We start from the raw sequence: 21,614 nt of genomic DNA on the forward strand, positions 1-21,614 counted from the left end.
AGATGTAGTCCTCCTCTGCTCAGCCGCCCCACACAGCTCTGCCTTGCTGTGTAATAAAGGGTGCTGAGGCATGCTGGGAGATGTAGTCCTCCTCTGCTCAGCCGCCCCTCACAGCTCTGCCTTGCTGTGTAATAAAGGGTGCTGAGGCATGCTGGGAGATGTAGTCCTCCTCTGCTCAGCCGCCCCGCACAGCCCTGCTTTGCTGTGTAATAAAGGGCGCTGAGGCATGCTGGGAGATGTAGTCCTCCTCTGCTCAGCCGCCCCGCACAGCTCTGCCTTGCTGTGTAATAAAGGGTGCTGAGGCATGCTGGGAGATGTAGTCCTCCTCTGCTCAGCCGCCCCACACAGCCCTGCCTTGCTGTGTAATAAAGGGTGCTGAGGCATGCTGGGAGATGTAGTCCTCCTCTGCTCAGCCGCCCCGCACAGCTCTGCCTTGCTGTGTAATAAAGGGTGCTGAGGCATGCTGGGAGATGTAGTCCTCCTCTGCTCAGCCGCCCCGCACAGCCCTGCTTTGCTGTGTAATAAAGGGTGCTGAGGCATGCTGGGAGATGTAGTCCTCCTCTGCTCAGCCGCCCCGCACAGCTCTGCCTTGCTGTGTAATAAAGGGTGCTGAGGCATGCTGGGAGATGTAGTCCTCCTCTGCTCAGCCGCCCCGCACAGCCCTGCTTTGCTGTGTAATAAAGGGCGCTGAGGCATGCTGGGAGATGTAGTCCTCCTCTGCTCAGCCGCCCCACACAGCCCTGCCTTGCTGTGTAATAAAGGGTGCTGAGGCATGCTGGGAGATGTAGTCCTCCTCTGCTCAGCCGCCCCGCACAGCTCTGCCTTGCTGTGTAATAAAGGGCGCTGAGGCATGCTGGGAGATGTAGTCCTCCTCTGCTCAGCCGCCCCACACAGCTCTGCCTTGCTGTGTAATAAAGGGCGCTGAGGCATGCTGGGAGATGTAGTCCTCCTCTGCTCAGCCGCCCCACACAGCTCTGCCTTGCGGTGTAATAAAGGGTGCTGAGGCATGCTGGGAGATGTAGTCCTCCTCTGCTCAGCCGCCCCACACAGCTCTGCCTTGCTGTGTAATAAAGGGTGCTGAGGCATGCTGGGAGATGTAGTCCTCCTCTGCTCAGCCGCCCCGCACAGCCCTGCTTTGCTGTGTAATAAAGGGTGCTGAGGCATGCTGGGAGATGTAGTCCTCCTCTGCTCAGCCGCCCCGCACAGCTCTGCCTTGCTGTGTAATAAAGGGTGCTGAGGCATGCTGGGAGATGTAGTCCTCCTCTGCTCAGCCGCCCCACACAGCCCTGCCTTGCTGTGTAATAAAGGGTGCTGAGGCATGCTGGGAGATGTAGTCCTCCTCTGCTCAGCCGCCCCGCACAGCTCTGCCTTGCTGTGTAATAAAGGGTGCTGAGGCATGCTGGGAGATGTAGTCCTCCTCTGCTCAGCCGCCCCGCACAGCCCTGCTTTGCTGTGTAATAAAGGGTGCTGAGGCATGCTGGGAGATGTAGTCCTCCTCTGCTCAGCCGCCCCGCACAGCTCTGCCTTGCTGTGTAATAAAGGGTGCTGAGGCATGCTGGGAGATGTAGTCCTCCTCTGCTCAGCCGCCCCGCACAGCCCTGCTTTGCTGTGTAATAAAGGGCGCTGAGGCATGCTGGGAGATGTAGTCCTCCTCTGCTCAGCCGCCCCACACAGCCCTGCCTTGCTGTGTAATAAAGGGTGCTGAGGCATGCTGGGAGATGTAGTCCTCCTCTGCTCAGCCGCCCCGCACAGCTCTGCCTTGCTGTGTAATAAAGGGTGCTGAGGCATGCTGGGAGATGTAGTCCTCCTCTGCTCAGCCGCCCCGCACAGCTCTGCCTTGCTGTGTAATAAAGGGTGCTGAGGCATGCTGGGAGATGTAGTCCTCCTCTGCTCAGCCGCCCCACACAGCCCTGCCTTGCTGTGTAATAAAGGGTGCTGAGGCATGCTGGGAGATGTAGTCCTCCTCTGCTCAGCCGCCCCGCACAGCTCTGCCTTGCTGTGTAATAAAGGGTGCTGAGGCATGCTGGGAGATGTAGTCCTCCTCTGCTCAGCCGCCCCGCACAGCTCTGCCTTGCTGTGTAATAAAGGGCGCTGAGGCATGCTGGGAGATGTAGTCCTCCTCTGCTCAGCCGCCCCACACAGCTCTGCTTTGCCCTGCAATAAAGGGCGCTGATGCATGCTGGGAGATGTAGTCCTCCTCTGCTCAGCCGCCCCACACAGCCCTGCCTTGCTGTGTAATAAAGGGTGCTGAGGCATGCTGGGAGATGTAGTCCTCCTCTGCTCAGCCGCCCCGCACAGCCCTGCTTTGCTGTGTAATAAAGGGCGCTGAGGCATGCTGGGAGATGTAGTCCTCCTCTGCTCAGCCGCCCCGCACAGCCCTGCTTTGCTGTGTAATAAAGGGTGCTGAGGCATGCTGGGAGATGTAGTCCTCCTCTGCTCAGCCGCCCCGCACAGCCCTGCTTTGCTGTGTAATAAAGGGCGCTGAGGCATGCTGGGAGATGTAGTCCTCCTCTGCTCAGCCGCCCCACACAGCTCTGCCTTGCTGTGTAATAAAGGGTGCTGAGGCATGCTGGGAGATGTAGTCCTCCTCTGCTCAGCCGCCCCGCACAGCTCTGCCTTGCTGTGTAATAAAGGGCGCTGAGGCATGCTGGGAGATGTAGTCCTCCTCTGCTCAGCCGCCCCGCACAGCTCTGCCTTGCTGTGTAATAAAGGGCGCTGAGGCATGCTGGGAGATGTAGTCCTCCTCTGCTCAGCCGCCCCGCACAGCTCTGCTTTGCTGTGTAATAAAGGGTGCTGAGGCATGCTGGGAGATGTAGTCCTCCTCTGCTCAGCCGCCCCGCACAGCCCTGCCTTGCTGTGTAATAAAGGGTGCTGAGGCATGCTGGGAGATGTAGTCCTCCTCTGCTCAGCCGCCCCGCACAGCTCTGCCTTGCTGTGTAATAAAGGGTGCTGAGGCATGCTGGGAGATGTAGTCCTCCTCTGCTCAGCCGCCCCACACAGCTCTGCCTTGCTGTGTAATAAAGGGCGCTGAGGCATGCTGGGAGATGTAGTCCTCCTCTGCTCAGCCGCCCCGCACAGCTCTGCCTTGCTGTGTAATAAAGGGTGCTGAGGCATGCTGGGAGATGTAGTCCTCCTCTGCTCAGCCGCCCCGCACAGCTCTGCCTTGCTGTGTAATAAAGGGTGCTGAGGCATGCTGGGAGATGTAGTCCTCCTCTGCTCAGCCGCCCCGCACAGCTCTGCCTTGCTGTGTAATAAAGGGCGCTGAGGCATGCTGGGAGATGTAGTCCTCCTCTGCTCAGCCGCCCCGCACAGCTCTGCCTTGCTGTGTAATAAAGGGTGCTGAGGCATGCTGGGAGATGTAGTCCTCCTCTGCTCAGCCGCCCCACACAGCTCTGCCTTGCTGTGTAATAAAGGGCGCTGAGGCATGCTGGGAGATGTAGTCCTCCTCTGCTCAGCCGCCCCGCACAGCCCTGCCTTGCTGTGTAATAAAGGGCGCTGAGGCATGCTGGGAGATGTAGTCCTCCTCTGCTCAGCCGCCCCGCACAGCTCTGCCTTGCTGTGTAATAAAGGGTGCTGAGGCATGCTGGGAGATGTAGTCCTCCTCTGCTCAGCCGCCCCACACAGCTCTGCCTTGCTGTGTAATAAAGGGCGCTGAGGCATGCTGGGAGATGTAGTCCTCCTCTGCTCAGCCGCCCCACACAGCTCTGCCTTGCTGTGTAATAAAGGGTGCTGAGGCATGCTGGGAGATGTAGTCCTCCTCTGCTCAGCCCCCCCACACAGCTCTGCTTTGCTGTGTAATAAAGGGCGCTGAGGCATGCTGGGAGATGTAGTCCTCCTCTGCTCAGCCGCCCCGCACAGCCCTGCCTTGCTGTGTAATAAAGGGCGCTGAGGCATGCTGGGAGATGTAGTCCTCCTCTGCTCAGCCGCACCGCACAGCTCTGCCTTGCTGTGTAATAAAGGGTGCTGAGGCATGCTGGGAGATGTAGTCCTCCTCTGCTCAGCCGCCCCGCACAGCCCTGCTTTGCCCTGCAATAAAGGGCGCTGATGCATGCTGGGAGATGTAGTCCTCCTCTGCTCAGCCGCCCCACACAGCCCTGCTTTGCTGTGTAACAAAGGGTGCTGAGGCATGCTGGGAGATGTAGTCCTCCTCTGCTCAGCCGCCCCACACAGCCCTGCCTTGCTGTGTAATAAAGGGTGCTGAGGCATGCTGGGAGATGTAGTCCTCCTCTGCTCAGCCCCCCCACACAGCTCTGCCTTGCTGTGTAATAAAGGGCGCTGAGGCATGCTGGGAGATGTAGTCCTCCTCTGCTCAGCCGCCCCACACAGCCCTGCCTTGCTGTGTAATAAAGGGTGCTGAGGCATGCTGGAAGATGTAGTCCTCCTCTGCTCAGCCGCCCCACACAGCTCTGCTTTGCTGTGTAATAAAGGACGCTGAGGCATGCTGGGAGATGTAGTCCTCCTCTGCTCAGCCGCCCCGCACAGCTCTGCCTTGCTGTGTAATAAAGGGTGCTGAGGCATGCTGGGAGATGTAGTCCTCCTCTGCTCAGCCGCCCCACACAGCTCTGCCTTGCTGTGTAATAAAGGACGCTGAGGCATGCTGGGAGATGTAGTCCTCCTCTGCTCAGCCGCCCCGCACAGCTCTGCCTTGCTGTGTAATAAAGGGTGCTGAGGCATGCTGGGAGATGTAGTCCTCCTCTGCTCAGCCGCCCCACACAGCCCTGCCTTGCTGTGTAATAAAGGGTGCTGAGGCATGCTGGGAGATGTAGTCCTCCTCTGCTCAGCCGCCCCGCACAGCCCTGCCTTGCTGTGTAATAAAGGGCGCTGAGGCATGCTGGGAGATGTAGTCCTCCTCTGCTCAGCCGCCCCACACAGCTCTGATTTGCTGTGTAATAAAGGGCGCTGAGGCATGCTGGAAGATGTAGTCCTCCTCTGCTCAGCCGCCCCGCACAGCCCTGCCTTGCTGTGTAATAAAGGGCGCTGAGGCATGCTGGGAGATGTAGTCCTCCTCTGCTCAGCCGCCCCGCACAGCTCTGCTTTGCCCTGCAATAAAGGGTGCTGAGGCATGCTGGGAGATGTAGTCCTCCTCTGCTCAGCCGCCCCACACAGCCCTGCCTTGCTGTGTAATAAAGGGCGCTGAGGCATGCTGGGAGATGTAGTCCTCCTCTGCTCAGCCTCCCCGCACAGCTCTGCCTTGCTGTGTAATAAAGGGTGCTGAGGCATGCTGGGAGATGTAGTCCTCCTCTGCTCAGCCGCCCCACACAGCTCTGCCTTGCTGTGTAATAAAGGGTGCTGAGGCATGCTGGAAGATGTAGTCCTCCTCTGCTCAGCCTCCCCGCACAGCTCTGCCTTGCTGTGTAATAAAGGGTGCTGAGGCATGCTGGGAGATGTAGTCCTCCTCTGCTCAGCCGCCCCACACAGCTCTGCCTTGCTGTGTAATAAAGGGCGCTGAGGCATGCTGGGAGATGTAGTCCTCCTCTGCTCAGCCGCCCCACACAGCTCTGCCTTGCTGTGTAATAAAGGGTGCTGAGGCATGCTGGGAGATGTAGTCCTCCTCTGCTCAGCCGCCCCTCACAGCCCTGCCTTGCTGTGTAATAAAGGGCGCTGAGGCATGCTGGGAGATGTAGTCCTCCTCTGCTCAGCCGCCCCACACAGCCCTGCCTTGCTGTGTAATAAAGGGCGCTGAGGCATGCTGGGAGATGTAGTCCTCCTCTGCTCAGCTGCCCCGCACAGCTCTGCCTTGCTGTGTAATAAAGGGTGCTGAGGCATGCTGGGAGATGTAGTCCTCCTCTGCTCAGCCGCCCCACAGAGCTCTGCCTTGCTGTGTAATAAAGGGCGCTGAGGCATGCTGGGAGATGTAGTCCTCCTCTGCTCAGCCGCCCCGCACAGCTCTGCCTTGCTGTGTAATAAAGGGTGCTGAGGCATGCTGGGAGATGTAGTCCTCCTCTGCTCAGCCGCCCCACACAGCCCTGCCTTGCTGTGTAATAAAGGGCGCTGAGGCATGCTGGGAGATGTAGTCCTCCTCTGCTCAGCCGCCCCACACAGCCCTGCTTTGCTGTGTAATAAAGGGCGCTGAGGCATGCTGGGAGATGTAGTCCTCCTCTGCTCAGCCGCCCCGCACAGCCCTGTTTTGCTGTGTAATAAAGGGTGCTGAGGCATGCTGGGAGATGTAGTCCTCCTCTGCTCAGCCGCCCCACACAGCCCTGCCTTGCTGTGTAATAAAGGGTGCTGAGGCATGCTGGGAGATGTAGTCCTCCTCTGCTCAGCCGCCCCGCACAGCCCTGCTTTGCTGTGTAATAAAGGGTGCTGAGGCATGCTGGGAGATGTAGTCCTCCTCTGCTCAGCCGCCCCACACAGCTCTGCCTTGCTGTGTAATAAAGGGCGCTGAGGCATGCTGGGAGATGTAGTCCTCCTCTGCTCAGCCGCCCCACACAGCCCTGCCTTGCTGTGTAATAAAGGGTGCTGAGGCATGCTGGGAGATGTAGTCCTCCTCTGCTCAGCCGCCCCACACAGCTCTGCCTTGCTGTGTAATAAAGGGTGCTGAGGCATGCTGGGAGATGTAGTCCTCCTCTGCTCAGCCGCCCCACACAGCTCTGCCTTGCTGTGTAATAAAGGGCGCTGAGGCATGCTGGGAGATGTAGTCCTCCTCTGCTCAGCCGCCCCACACAGCTCTGCTTTGCCCTGCAATAAAGGGCGCTGAGGCATGCTGGGAGATGTAGTCCTCCTCTGCTCAGCCGCCCCACACAGCCCTGCCTTGCTGTGTAATAAAGGGCGCTGAGGCATGCTGGGAGATGTAGTCCTCCTCTGCTCAGCCGCCCCACACAGCTCTGCCTTGCTGTGTAATAAAGGGTGCTGAGGCATGCTGGGAGATGTAGTCCTCCTCTGCTCAGCCGCCCCACACAGCCCTGCTTTGCTGTGTAATAAAGGGCGCTGAGGCATGCTGGGAGATGTAGTCCTCCTCTGCTCAGCCGCCCCACACAGCCCTGCCTTGCTGTGTAATAAAGGGCGCTGAGGCATGCTGGGAGATGTAGTCCTCCTCTGCTCAGCCGCCCCGCACAGCTCTGCCTTGCTGTGTAATAAAGGGCGCTGAGGCATGCTGGGAGATGTAGTCCTCCTCTGCTCAGCCGCCCCGCACAGCCCTGTTTTGCTGTGTAATAAAGGGCGCTGAGGCATGCTGGGAGATGTAGTCCTCCTCTGCTCAGCCCCCCCACACAGCCCTGCCTTGCTGTGTAATAAAGGGCGCTGAGGCATGCTGGGAGATGTAGTCCTCCTCTGCTCAGCTGCCCCGCACAGCTCTGCTTTGCTGTGTAATAAAGGGTGCTGAGGCATGCTGGGAGATGTAGTCCTCCTCTGCTCAGCCGCCCCACACAGCTCTGCCTTGCTGTGTAATAAAGGGTGCTGAGGCATGCTGGGAGATGTAGTCCTCCTCTGCTCAGCCGCCCCGCACAGCCCTGCTTTGCTGTGTAATAAAGGGCGCTGAGGCATGCTGGGAGATGTAGTCCTCCTCTGCTCAGCTGCCCCGCACAGCTCTGCTTTGCTGTGTAATAAAGGGCGCTGAGGCATGCTGGGAGATGTAGTCCTCCTCTGCTCAGCCGCCCCACACAGCTCTGCCTTGCTGTGTAATAAAGGGCGCTGAGGCATGCTGGGAGATGTAGTCCTCCTCTGCTCAGCCGCCCCGCACAGCTCTGCCTTGCTGTGTAATAAAGGGCGCTGAGGCATGCTGGGAGATGTAGTCCTCCTCTGCTCAGCCGCCCCACACAGCTCTGCCTTGCTGTGTAATAAAGGGCGCTGAGGCATGCTGGGAGATGTAGTCCTCCTCTGCTCAGCCGCCCCACACAGCTCTGCCTTGCTGTGTAATAAAGGGCGCTGAGGCATGCTGGGAGATGTAGTCCTCCTCTGCTCAGCCGCCCCGCACAGCTCTGCCTTGCTGTGTAATAAAGGGCGCTGAGGCATGCTGGGAGATGTAGTCCTCCTCTGCTCAGCCGCCCCACACAGCTCTGCTTTGCTGTGTAATAAAGGGTGCTGAGGCATGCTGGGAGATGTAGTCCTCCTCTGCTCAGCCGCCCCGCACAGCTCTGCCTTGCTGTGTAATAAAGGGTGCTGAGGCATGCTGGGAGATGTAGTCCTCCTCTGCTCAGCCGCCCCACACAGCCCTGCCTTGCTGTGTAATAAAGGGTGCTGAGGCATGCTGGGAGATGTAGTCCTCCTCTGCTCAGCCGCCCCGCACAGCTCTGCCTTGCTGTGTAATAAAGGGTGCTGAGGCATGCTGGGAGATGTAGTCCTCCTCTGCTCAGCCGCCCCACACAGCTCTGCTTTGCTGTGTAACAAAGGGTGCTGAGGCATGCTGGGAGATGTAGTCCTCCTCTGCTCAGCCGCCCCGCACAGCCCTGCTTTGCTGTGTAATAAAGGGCGCTGAGGCATGCTGGGAGATGTAGTCCTCCTCTGCTCAGCCGCCCCACACAGCTCTGCCTTGCTGTGTAATAAAGGGCGCTGAGGCATGCTGGGAGATGTAGTCCTCCTCTGCTCAGCTGCCCCGCACAGCTCTGCTTTGCTGTGTAATAAAGGGTGCTGAGGCATGCTGGGAGATGTAGTCCTCCTCTGCTCAGCCGCCCCGCACAGCCCTGCTTTGCTGTGTAATAAAGGGCGCTGAGGCATGCTGGGAGATGTAGTCCTCCTCTGCTCAGCCGCCCCACACAGCTCTGCCTTGCTGTGTAATAAAGGGTGCTGAGGCATGCTGGGAGATGTAGTCCTCCTCTGCTCAGCCGCCCCGCACAGCCCTGCTTTGCTGTGTAATAAAGGGCGCTGAGGCATGCTGGGAGATGTAGTCCTCCTCTGCTCAGCCGCCCCACACAGCTCTGCCTTGCTGTGTAATAAAGGGTGCTGAGGCATGCTGGGAGATGTAGTCCTCCTCTGCTCAGCCGCCCCGCACAGCCCTGCTTTGCTGTGTAATAAAGGGCGCTGAGGCATGCTGGGAGATGTAGTCCTCCTCTGCTCAGCCGCCCCACACAGCTCTGCCTTGCTGTGTAATAAAGGGCGCTGAGGCATGCTGGGAGATGTAGTCCTCCTCTGCTCAGCCGCCCCGCACAGCTCTGCCTTGCTGTGTAATAAAGGGCGCTGAGGCATGCTGGGAGATGTAGTCCTCCTCTGCTCAGCCGCCCCACACAGCTCTGCTTTGCTGTGTAATAAAGGGTGCTGAGGCATGCTGGGAGATGTAGTCCTCCTCTGCTCAGCCGCCCCGCACAGCTCTGCCTTGCTGTGTAATAAAGGGTGCTGAGGCATGCTGGGAGATGTAGTCCTCCTCTGCTCAGCCGCCCCACACAGCCCTGCCTTGCTGTGTAATAAAGGGTGCTGAGGCATGCTGGGAGATGTAGTCCTCCTCTGCTCAGCCGCCCCACACAGCTCTGCCTTGCTGTGTAATAAAGGGTGCTGAGGCATGCTGGGAGATGTAGTCCTCCTCTGCTCAGCCGCCCCGCACAGCTCTGCCTTGCTGTGTAATAAAGGGTGCTGAGGCATGCTGGGAGATGTAGTCCTCCTCTGCTCAGCCGCCCCACACAGCCCTGCCTTGCTGTGTAATAAAGGGTGCTGAGGCATGCTGGGAGATGTAGTCCTCCTCTGCTCAGCCGCCCCACACAGCTCTGCCTTGCTGTGTAATAAAGGGTGCTGAGGCATGCTGGGAGATGTAGTCCTCCTCTGCTCAGCCGCCCCTCACAGCTCTGCCTTGCTGTGTAATAAAGGGTGCTGAGGCATGCTGGGAGATGTAGTCCTCCTCTGCTCAGCCGCCCCGCACAGCCCTGCTTTGCTGTGTAATAAAGGGCGCTGAGGCATGCTGGGAGATGTAGTCCTCCTCTGCTCAGCCGCCCCGCACAGCTCTGCCTTGCTGTGTAATAAAGGGTGCTGAGGCATGCTGGGAGATGTAGTCCTCCTCTGCTCAGCCGCCCCACACAGCCCTGCCTTGCTGTGTAATAAAGGGTGCTGAGGCATGCTGGGAGATGTAGTCCTCCTCTGCTCAGCCGCCCCGCACAGCTCTGCCTTGCTGTGTAATAAAGGGTGCTGAGGCATGCTGGGAGATGTAGTCCTCCTCTGCTCAGCCGCCCCGCACAGCCCTGCTTTGCTGTGTAATAAAGGGTGCTGAGGCATGCTGGGAGATGTAGTCCTCCTCTGCTCAGCCGCCCCACACAGCCCTGCCTTGCTGTGTAATAAAGGGTGCTGAGGCATGCTGGGAGATGTAGTCCTCCTCTGCTCAGCCGCCCTGCACAGCTCTGCCTTGCTGTGTAATAAAGGGTGCTGAGGCATGCTGGGAGATGTAGTCCTCCTCTGCTCAGCCGCCCCGCACAGCCCTGCTTTGCTGTGTAATAAAGGGCGCTGAGGCATGCTGGGAGATGTAGTCCTCCTCTGCTCAGCCGCCCCACACAGCCCTGCCTTGCTGTGTAATAAAGGGTGCTGAGGCATGCTGGGAGATGTAGTCCTCCTCTGCTCAGCCGCCCCGCACAGCTCTGCCTTGCTGTGTAATAAAGGGTGCTGAGGCATGCTGGGAGATGTAGTCCTCCTCTGCTCAGCCGCCCCGCACAGCTCTGCCTTGCTGTGTAATAAAGGGTGCTGAGGCATGCTGGGAGATGTAGTCCTCCTCTGCTCAGCCGCCCCGCACAGCCCTGCCTTGCTGTGTAATAAAGGGTGCTGAGGCATGCTGGGAGATGTAGTCCTCCTCTGCTCAGCCGCCCCGCACAGCTCTGCCTTGCTGTGTAATAAAGGGTGCTGAGGCATGCTGGGAGATGTAGTCCTCCTCTGCTCAGCCGCCCCGCACAGCCCTGCTTTGCTGTGTAATAAAGGGCGCTGAGGCATGCTGGGAGATGTAGTCCTCCTCTGCTCAGCCGCCCCACACAGCTCTGCTTTGCCCTGCAATAAAGGGCGCTGATGCATGCTGGGAGATGTAGTCCTCCTCTGCTCAGCCGCCCCACACAGCCCTGCCTTGCTGTGTAATAAAGGGTGCTGAGGCATGCTGGGAGATGTAGTCCTCCTCTGCTCAGCCGCCCCGCACAGCCCTGCTTTGCTGTGTAATAAAGGGCGCTGAGGCATGCTGGGAGATGTAGTCCTCCTCTGCTCAGCCGCCCCACACAGCTCTGCCTTGCTGTGTAATAAAGGGCGCTGAGGCATGCTGGGAGATGTAGTCCTCCTCTGCTCAGCCGCCCCGCACAGCCCTGCTTTGCTGTGTAATAAAGGGTGCTGAGGCATGCTGGGAGATGTAGTCCTCCTCTGCTCAGCCGCCCCGCACAGCCCTGCTTTGCTGTGTAATAAAGGGCGCTGAGGCATGCTGGGAGATGTAGTCCTCCTCTGCTCAGCCGCCCCACACAGCTCTGCCTTGCTGTGTAATAAAGGGTGCTGAGGCATGCTGGGAGATGTAGTCCTCCTCTGCTCAGCCGCCCCGCACAGCTCTGCCTTGCTGTGTAATAAAGGGCGCTGAGGCATGCTGGGAGATGTAGTCCTCCTCTGCTCAGCCGCCCCGCACAGCTCTGCCTTGCTGTGTAATAAAGGGCGCTGAGGCATGCTGGGAGATGTAGTCCTCCTCTGCTCAGCCGCCCCGCACAGCTCTGCTTTGCTGTGTAATAAAGGGTGCTGAGGCATGCTGGGAGATGTAGTCCTCCTCTGCTCAGCCGCCCCGCACAGCCCTGCCTTGCTGTGTAATAAAGGGTGCTGAGGCATGCTGGGAGATGTAGTCCTCCTCTGCTCAGCCGCCCCGCACAGCTCTGCCTTGCTGTGTAATAAAGGGCGCTGAGGCATGCTGGGAGATGTAGTCCTCCTCTGCTCAGCCGCCCCGCACAGCTCTGCTTTGCTGTGTAATAAAGGGCGCTGAGGCATGCTGGGAGATGTAGTCCTCCTCTGCTCAGCCGCCCCGCACAGCTCTGCCTTGCTGTGTAGTAAAGGGCGCTGAGGCATGCTGGGAGATGTAGTCCTCCTCTGCTCAGCCGCCCCACACAGCTCTGCCTTGCTGTGTAATAAAGGGTGCTGAGGCATGCTGGGAGATGTAGTCCTCCTCTGCTCAGCCGCCCCACACAGCTCTGCCTTGCTGTGTAATAAAGGGCGCTGATGCATGCTGGGAGATGTAGTCCTCCTCTGCTCAGCCGCCCCACAGAGCTCTGCCTTGCTGTGTAATAAAGGGCGCTGAGGCATGCTGGGAGATGTAGTCCTCCTCTGCTCAGCCGCCCCACACAGCTCTGCTTTGCTGTGTAACAAAGGGTGCTGAGGCATGCTGGGAGATGTAGTCCTCCTCTGCTCAGCCTCCCCGCACGGCTCTGCCTTGCTGTGTAATAAAGGGTGCTGAGGCATGCTGGGAGATGTAGTCCTCCTCTGCTCAGCCGCCCCACACAGCTCTGCCTTGCTGTGTAATAAAGGGCGCTGAGGCATGCTGGGAGATGTAGTCCTCCTCTGCTCAGCCGCCCCGCACAGCTCTGCCTTGCTGTGTAATAAAGGGTGCTGAGGCATGCTGGGAGATGTAGTCCTCCTCTGCTCAGCCTCCCCGCACAGCTCTGCCTTGCTGTGTAATAAAGGGTGCTGAGGCATGCTGGGAGATGTAGTCCTCCTCTGCTCAGCCGCCCCACACAGCCCTGCTTTGCTGTGTAATAAAGGGTGCTGAGGCATGCTGGGAGATGTAGTCCTCCTCTGCTCAGCCGCCCCGCACAGCTCTGCCTTGCTGTGTAATAAAGGGTGCTGAGGCATGCTGGGAGATGTAGTCCTCCTCTGCTCAGCCGCCCCACACAGCCCTGCTTTGCTGTGTAATAAAGGGTGCTGAGGCATGCTGGGAGATGTAGTCCTCCTCTGCTCAGCCGCCCCGCACAGCTCTGCCTTGCTGTGTAATAAAGGGGCCTGAGGCATGCTGGGAGATGTAGTCCTCCTCTGCTCAGCCGCCCCACACAGCCCTGCTTTGCTGTGTAATAAAGGGTGCTGAGGCATGCTGGGAGATGTAGTCCTCCTCTGCTCAGCCGCCCCGCACAGCCCTGTTTTGCTGTGTAATAAAGGGCGCTGAGGCATGCTGGGAGATGTAGTCCTCCTCTGCTCAGCCGCCCCACACAGCTCTGCTTTGCTGTGTAACAAAGGGTGCTGAGGCATGCTGGGAGATGTAGTCCTCCTCTGCTCAGCCGCCCCGCACAGCTCTGCTTTGCTGTGTAATAAAGGGTGCTGAGGCATGCTGGGAGATGTAGTCCTCCTCTGCTCAGCCGCCCCACACAGCTCTGCTTTGCTGTGTAACAAAGGGTGCTGAGGCATGCTGGGAGATGTAGTCCTCCTCTGCTCAGCCTCCCCGCACAGCTCTGCCTTGCTGTGTAATAAAGGGTGCTGAGGCATGCTGGGAGATGTAGTCCTCCTCTGCTCAGCCGCCCCACACAGCTCTGCCTTGCTGTGTAATAAAGGGCGCTGAGGCATGCTGGGAGATGTAGTCCTCCTCTGCTCAGCCGCCCCACACAGCTCTGCCTTGCTGTGTAATAAAGGGCGCTGAGGCATGCTGGGAGATGTAGTCCTCCTCTGCTCAGCCGCCCCGCACAGCCCTGCTTTGCTGTGTAATAAAGGGCGCTGAGGCATGCTGGGAGATGTAGTCCTCCTCTGCTCAGCCGCCCCGCACAGCCCTGTTTTGCTGTGTAATAAAGGGCGCTGAGGCATGCTGGGAGATGTAGTCCTCCTCTGCTCAGCCGCCCCGCACAGCTCTGCTTTGCTGTGTAATAAAGGGCGCTGAGGCATGCTGGGAGATGTAGTCCTCCTCTGCTCAGCCGCCCCACACAGCTCTGCTTTGCTGTGTAACAAAGGGTGCTGAGGCATGCTGGGAGATGTAGTCCTCCTCTGCTCAGCCGCCCCGCACAGCTCTGCCTTGCTGTGTAATAAAGGGCGCTGAGGCATGCTGGGAGATGTAGTCCTCCTCTGCTCAGCCGCCCCGCACAGCCCTGCTTTGCTGTGTAATAAAGGGCGCTGAGGCATGCTGGGAGATGTAGTCCTCCTCTGCTCAGCCGCCCCGCACAGCTCTGCCTTGCTGTGTAATAAAGGGTGCTGAGGCATGCTGGGAGATGTAGTCCTCCTCTGCTCAGCCGCCCCACACAGCTCTGCTTTGCCCTGCAATAAAGGGCGCTGAGGCATGCTGGGAGATGTAGTCCTCCTCTGCTCAGCCGCCCCGCACAGCTCTGCCTTGCTGTGTAATAAAGGGCGCTGAGGCATGCTGGGAGATGTAGTCCTCCTCTGCTCAGCCGCCCCACACAGCTCTGCCTTGCTGTGTAATAAAGGGTGCTGAGGCATGCTGGGAGATGTAGTCCTCCTCTGCTCAGCCGCCCCGCACAGCCCTGCTTTGCTGTGTAATAAAGGGCGCTGAGGCATGCTGGGAGATGTAGTCCTCCTCTGCTCAGCCGCCCCGCACAGCTCTGCCTTGCTGTGTAATAAAGGGTGCTGAGGCATGCTGGGAGATGTAGTCCTCCTCTGCTCAGCCTCCCCGCACAGCCCTGCCTTGCTGTGTAATAAAGGGTGCTGAGGCATGCTGGGAGATGTAGTCCTCCTCTGCTCAGCCGCCCCACACAGCTCTGCCTTGCTGTGTAATAAAGGGTGCTGAGGCATGCTGGGAGATGTAGTCCTCCTCTGCTCAGCCGCCCCGCACAGCTCTGCCTTGCTGTGTAATAAAGGGTGCTGAGGCATGCTGGGAGATGTAGTCCTCCTCTGCTCAGCCGCCCCACACAGCCCTGCCTTGCTGTGTAATAAAGGGTGCTGAGGCATGCTGGGAGATGTAGTCCTCCTCTGCTCAGCCGCCCCACACAGCCCTGCTTTGCTGTGTAATAAAGGGCGCTGAGGCATGCTGGAAGATGTAGTCCTCCTCTGCTCAGCCGCCCCGCACAGCTCTGCCTTGCTGTGTAATAAAGGGCGCTGAGGCATGCTGGGAGATGTAGTCCTCCTCTGCTCAGCCGCCCCACACAGCCCTGCCTTGCTGTGTAATAAAGGGCGCTGAGGCATGCTGGGAGATGTAGTCCTCCTCTGCTCAGCCGCCCCACACAGCCCTGCCTTGCTGTGTAATAAAGGGCGCTGAGGCATGCTGGGAGATGTAGTCCTCCTCTGCTCAGCCTCCCCGCACAGCCCTGCCTTGCTGTGTAATAAAGGGTGCTGAGGCATGCTGGGAGATGTAGTCCTCCTCTGCTCAGCCGCCCCGCACAGCTCTGCTTTGCCCTGCAATAAAGGGCGCTGAGGCATGCTGGGAGATGTAGTCCTCCTCTGCTCAGCCGCCCCGCACAGCCCTGCCTTGCTGTGTAATAAAGGGTGCTGAGGCATGCTGGGAGATGTAGTCCTCCTCTGCTCAGCCGCCCCACACAGCTCTGCCTTGCTGTGTAATAAAGGGTGCTGAGGCATGCTGGGAGATGTAGTCCTCCTCTGCTCAGCCGCCCCACACAGCTCTGCCTTGCTGTGTAATAAAGGGTGCTGAGGCATGCTGGGAGATGTAGTCCTCCTCTGCTCAGCCGCCCCACACAGCCCTGCTTTGCTGTGTAATAAAGGGCGCTGAGGCATGCTGGGAGATGTAGTCCTCCTCTGCTCAGCCGCCCCGCACAGCTCTGCCTTGCTGTGTAATAAAGGGCGCTGAGGCATGCTGGGAGATGTAGTCCTCCTCTGCTCAGCTGCCCCACACAGCTCTGCCTTGCTGTGTAATAAAGGGTGCTGAGGCATGCTGGGAGATGTAGTCCTCCTCTGCTCAGCCGCCCCACACAGCCCTGCCTTGCTGTGTAATAAAGGGTGCTGAGGCATGCTGGGAGATGTAGTCCTCCTCTGCTCAGCCGCCCCGCACAGCTCTGCCTTGCTGTGTAATAAAGGGTGCTGAGGCATGCTGGGAGATGTAGTCCTCCTCTGCTCAGCCGCCCCGCACAGCTCTGCCTTGCTGTGTAATAAAGGGTGCTGAGGCATGCTGGGAGATGTAGTCCTCCTCTGCTCAGCCGCCCCACACAGCCCTGCTTTGCTGTGTAATAAAGGGTGCTGAGGCATGCTGGGAGATGTAGTCCTCCTCTGCTCAGCCGCCCCGCACAGCCCTGTTTTGCTGTGTAATAAAGGGCGCTGAGGCATGCTGGGAGATGTAGTCCTCCTCTGCTCAGCCGCCCCACACAGCTCTGCTTTGCTGTGTAACAAAGGGTGCTGAGGCATGCTGGGAGATGTAGTCCTCCTCTGCTCAGCCGCCCCGCACAGCTCTGCTTTGCTGTGTAATAAAGGGTGCTGAGGCATGCTGGGAGATGTAGTCCTCCTCTGCTCAGCCGCCCCACACAGCTCTGCTTTGCTGTGTAACAAAGGGTGCTGAGGCATGCTGGGAGATGTAGTCCTCCTCTGCTCAGCCTCCCCGCACAGCTCTGCCTTGCTGTGTAATAAAGGGTGCTGAGGCATGCTGGGAGATGTAGTCCTCCTCTGCTCAGCCGCCCCACACAGCCCTGCTTTGCTGTGTAATAAAGGGTGCTGAGGCATGCTGGGAGATGTAGTCCTCCTCTGCTCAGCCGCCCCGCACAGCCCTGTTTTGCTGTGTAATAAAGGGCGCTGAGGCATGCTGGGAGATGTAGTCCTCCTCTGCTCAGCCGCCCCGCACAGCTCTGCCTTGCTGTGTAATAAAGGGCGCTGAGGCATGCTGGGAGATGTAGTCCTCCTCTGCTCAGCCGCCCCGCACAGCCCTGCTTTGCTGTGTAATAAAGGGCGCTGAGGCATGCTGGGAGATGTAGTCCTCCTCTGCTCAGCCGCCCCACACAGCTCTGCTTTGCTGTGTAACAAAGGGTGCTGAGGCATGCTGGGAGATGTAGTCCTCCTCTGCTCAGCCGCCCCACACAGCTCTGCCTTGCTGTGTAATAAAGGGTGCTGAGGCATGCTGGGAGATGTAGTCCTCCTCTGCTCAGCCGCCCCGCACAGCTCTGCCTTGCTGTGTAATAAAGGGTGCTGAGGCATGCTGGGAGATGTAGTCCTCCTCTGCTCAGCCGCCCCACACAGCCCTGCTTTGCTGTGTAATAAAGGGTGCTGAGGCATGCTGGGAGATGTAGTCCTCCTCTGCTCAGCCGCCCCGCACAGCCCTGTTTTGCTGTGTAATAAAGGGCGCTGAGGCATGCTGGGAGATGTAGTCCTCCTCTGCTCAGCCGCCCCACACAGCTCTGCTTTGCTGTGTAATAAAGGGTGCTGAGGCATGCTGGGAGATGTAGTCCTCCTCTGCTCAGCCGCCCCACACAGCTCTGCCTTGCTGTGTAATAAAGGGTGCTGAGGCATGCTGGGAGATGTAGTCCTCCTCTGCTCAGCCGCCCCACACAGCTCTGCTTTGCTGTGTAACAAAGGGTGCTGAGGCATGCTGGGAGATGTAGTCCTCCTCTGCTCAGCCGCCCCGCACAGCTCTGCTTTGCTGTGTAATAAAGGGTGCTGAGGCATGCTGGGAGATGTAGTCCTCCTCTGCTCAGCCGCCCCACACAGCTCTGCTTTGCTGTGTAACAAAGGGTGCTGAGGCATGCTGGGAGATGTAGTCCTCCTCTGCTCAGCCGCCCCACACAGCTCTGCCTTGCTGTGTAATAAAGGGTGCTGAGGCATGCTGGGAGATGTAGTCCTCCTCTGCTCAGCCTCCCCGCACAGCTCTGCCTTGCTGTGTAATAAAGGGTGCTGAGGCATGCTGGGAGATGTAGTCCTCCTCTGCTCAGCCGCCCCACACAGCCCTGCTTTGCTGTGTAATAAAGGGTGCTGAGGCATGCTGGGAGATGTAGTCCTCCTCTGCTCAGCCGCCCCGCACAGCCCTGTTTTGCTGTGTAATAAAGGGCGCTGAGGCATGCTGGGAGATGTAGTCCTCCTCTGCTCAGCCGCCCCACACAGCTCTGCTTTGCTGTGTAACAAAGGGTGCTGAGGCATGCTGGGAGATGTAGTCCTCCTCTGCTCAGCCGCCCCGCACAGCTCTGCTTTGCTGTGTAATAAAGGGTGCTGAGGCATGCTGGGAGATGTAGTCCTCCTCTGCTCAGCCGCCCCACACAGCTCTGCTTTGCTGTGTAACAAAGGGTGCTGAGGCATGCTGGGAGATGTAGTCCTCCTCTGCTCAGCCTCCCCGCACAGCTCTGCCTTGCTGTGTAATAAAGGGTGCTGAGGCATGCTGGGAGATGTAGTCCTCCTCTGCTCAGCCGCCCCACACAGCCCTGCTTTGCTGTGTAATAAAGGGTGCTGAGGCATGCTGGGAGATGTAGTCCTCCTCTGCTCAGCCGCCCCGCACAGCTCTGCCTTGCTGTGTAATAAAGGGCGCTGAGGCATGCTGGGAGATGTAGTCCTCCTCTGCTTAGCCGCCCCGCACAGCCCTGCTTTGCTGTGTAATAAAGGGCGCTGAGGCATGCTGGGAGATGTAGTCCTCCTCTGCTCAGCCGCCCCGCACAGCTCTGCCTTGCTGTGTAATAAAGGGTGCTGAGGCATGCTGGGAGATGTAGTCCTCCTCTGCTCAGCCGCCCCACACAGCTCTGCTTTGCCCTGCAATAAAGGGCGCTGAGGCATGCTGGGAGATGTAGTCCTCCTCTGCTCAGCCGCCCCGCACAGCTCTGCCTTGCTGTGTAATAAAGGGTGCTGAGGCATGCTGGGAGATGTAGTCCTCCTCTGCTCAGCCGCCCCACACAGCTCTGCCTTGCTGTGTAATAAAGGGCGCTGAGGCATGCTGGGAGATGTAGTCCTCCTCTGCTCAGCCGCCCCACACAGCTCTGCTTTGCTGTGTAACAAAGGGTGCTGAGGCATGCTGGGAGATGTAGTCCTCCTCTGCTCAGCCGCCCCGCACAGCTCTGCCTTGCTGTGTAATAAAGGGCGCTGAGGCATGCTGGGAGATGTAGTCCTCCTCTGCTTAGCCGCCCCGCACAGCCCTGCTTTGCTGTGTAATAAAGGGCGCTGAGGCATGCTGGGAGATGTAGTCCTCCTCTGCTCAGCCGCCCCACACAGCTCTGCCTTGCTGTGTAATAAAGGGCGCTGAGGCATGCTGGGAGATGTAGTCCTCCTCTGCTCAGCCGCCCCGCACAGCTCTGCCTTGCTGTGTAATAAAGGGTGCTGAGGCATGCTGGGAGATGTAGTCCTCCTCTGCTCAGCCGCCCCACACAGCTCTGCTTTGCCCTGCAATAAAGGGCGCTGAGGCATGCTGGGAGATGTAGTCCTCCTCTGCTCAGCCGCCCCGCACAGCTCTGCCTTGCTGTGTAATAAAGGGTGCTGAGGCATGCTGGGAGATGTAGTCCTCCTCTGCTCAGCCGCCCCACACAGCTCTGCTTTGCCCTGCAATAAAGGGCGCTGAGGCATGCTGGGAGATGTAGTCCTCCTCTGCTCAGCCGCCCCACACAGCTCTGCCTTGCTGTGTAATAAAGGGCGCTGAGGCATGCTGGGAGATGTAGTCCTCCTCTGCTCAGCCGCCCCGCACAGCCCTGCCTTGCTGTGTAATAAAGGGTGCTGAGGCATGCTGGGAGATGTAGTCCTCCTCTGCTCAGCCGCCCCACACAGCCCTGCCTTGCTGTGTAATAAAGGGTGCTGAGGCATGCTGGGAGATGTAGTCCTCCTCTGCTCAGCCTCCCCGCACAGCTCTGCCTTGCTGTGTAATAAAGGGCGCTGATGCATGCTGGGAGATGTAGTCCTCCTCTGCTCAGCCTCCCCGCACAGCTCTGCCTTGCTGTGTAATAAAGGGCGCTGATGCATGCTGGGAGATGTAGTCCTCCTCTGCTCAGCCGCCCCACACAGCTCTGCCTTGCTGTGTAATAAAGGGCGCTGATGCATGCTGGGAGATGTAGTCCCTCCTCTGCTCAGCCGCCCCACACAGCTCTGCCTTGCTGTGTAATAAAGGGTGCTGAGGCATGCTGGGAGATGTAGTCCTCCTCTGCTCAGCCGCCCCACACAGCTCTGCTTTGCTGTGTAATAAAGGGCGCTGAGGCATGCTGGGAGATGTAGTCCTCCTCTGCTCAGCCTCCCCGCACAGCCCTGCCTTGCTGTGTAATAAAGGGCGCTGAGGCATGCTGGGAGATGTAGTCCTCCTCTGCTCAGCCGCCCCACACAGCCCTGCCTTGCTGTGTAATAAAGGGTGCTGAGGCATGCTGGGAGATGTAGTCCTCCTCTGCTCAGCCGCCCCACACAGCTCTGCCTTGCTGTGTAATAAAGGGCGCTGAGGCATGCTGGGAGATGTAGTCCTCCTCTGCTCAGCCGCCCCGCACAGCTCTGCCTTGCTGTGTAATAAAGGGCGCTGAGGCATGCTGGGAGATGTAGTCCTCCTCTGCTCAGCCGCCCCGCACAGCTCTGCCTTGCTGTGTAATAAAGGGTGCTGAGGCATGCTGGGAGATGTAGTCCTCCTCTGCTCAGCCGCCCCACACAGCTCTGCCTTGCTGTGTAATAAAGGGCGCTGAGGGCATGCTGGGAGATGTAGTCCTCCTCTGCTCAGCCGCCCCGCACAGCTCTGCCTTGCTGTGTAATAAAGGGTGCTGAGGCATGCTGGGAGATGTAGTCCTCCTCTGCTCAGCCGCCCCACACAGCTCTGCTTTTGCCCTGCAATAAAGGGCGCTGAGGCATGCTGGGAGATGTAGTCCTCCTCTGCTCAGCCGCCCCACACAGCTCTGCCTTGCTGTGTAATAAAGGGCGCTGAGGCATGCTGGGAGATGTAGTCCTCCTCTGCTCAGCCGCCCCGCACAGCCCTGCTTTGCTGTGTAATAAAGGGCGCTGATGCATGCTGGGAGATGTAGTCCTCCTCTGCTCAGCCTCCCCGCACAGCTCTGCCTTGCTGTGTAATAAAGGGCGCTGATGCATGCTGGGAGATGTAGTCCTCCTCTGCTCAGCCGCCCCACACAGCTCTGCCTTGCTGTGTAATAAAGGGTGCTGAGGCATGCTGGGAGATGTAGTCCTCCTCTGCTCAGCCGCCCCACACAGCTCTGCCTTGCTGTGTAATAAAGGGCGCTGAGGCATGCTGGGAGATGTAGTCCTCCTCTGCTCAGCCGCCCCACACAGCCCTGCCTTGCTGTGTAATAAAGGGCGCTGAGGCATGCTGGGAGATGTAGTCCTCCTCTGCTCAGCCGCCCCACATAGCTCTGCCTTGCTGTGTAATAAAGGGCGCTGAGGCATGCTGGGAGATGTAGTCCTCCTCTGCTCAGCCGCCCCGCACAGCCCTGCTTTGCTGTGTAATAAAGGGCGCTGAGGCATGCTGGGAGATGTAGTCCTCCTCTGCTCAGCCCGCCCCGCACAGCTCTGCCTTGCTGTGTAATAAAGGGTGCTGAGGCATGCTGGGAGATGTAGTCCTCCTCTGCTCAGCCGCCCCACACAGCTCTGCTTTGCCCTGCAATAAAGGGCGCTGAGGCATGCTGGGAGATGTAGTCCTCCTCTGCTCAGCCGCCCCACACAGCCCTGCCTTGCTGTGTAATAAAGGGCGCTGAGGCATGCTGGGAGATGTAGTCCTCCTCTGCTCAGCCGCCCCGCACAGCTCTGCCTTGCTGTGTAATAAAGGGTGCTGAGGCATGCTGGGAGATGTAGTCCTCCTCTGCTCAGCCGCCCCACACAGCTCTGCCTTGCTGTGTAATAAAGGGTGCTGAGGCATGCTGGAGATGTAGTCCTCCTCTGCTCAGCCGCCCCACACAGCTCTGCCTTGCTGTGTAATAAAGGGTGCTGAGGCATGCTGGGAGATG

The sequence above is a fragment of the Hyperolius riggenbachi genome, chromosome 1 (assembly GCF_040937935.1).
Source record: "Hyperolius riggenbachi isolate aHypRig1 chromosome 1, aHypRig1.pri, whole genome shotgun sequence".
NCBI classification, from domain to species: domain Eukaryota; kingdom Metazoa; phylum Chordata; class Amphibia; order Anura; family Hyperoliidae; genus Hyperolius; species Hyperolius riggenbachi.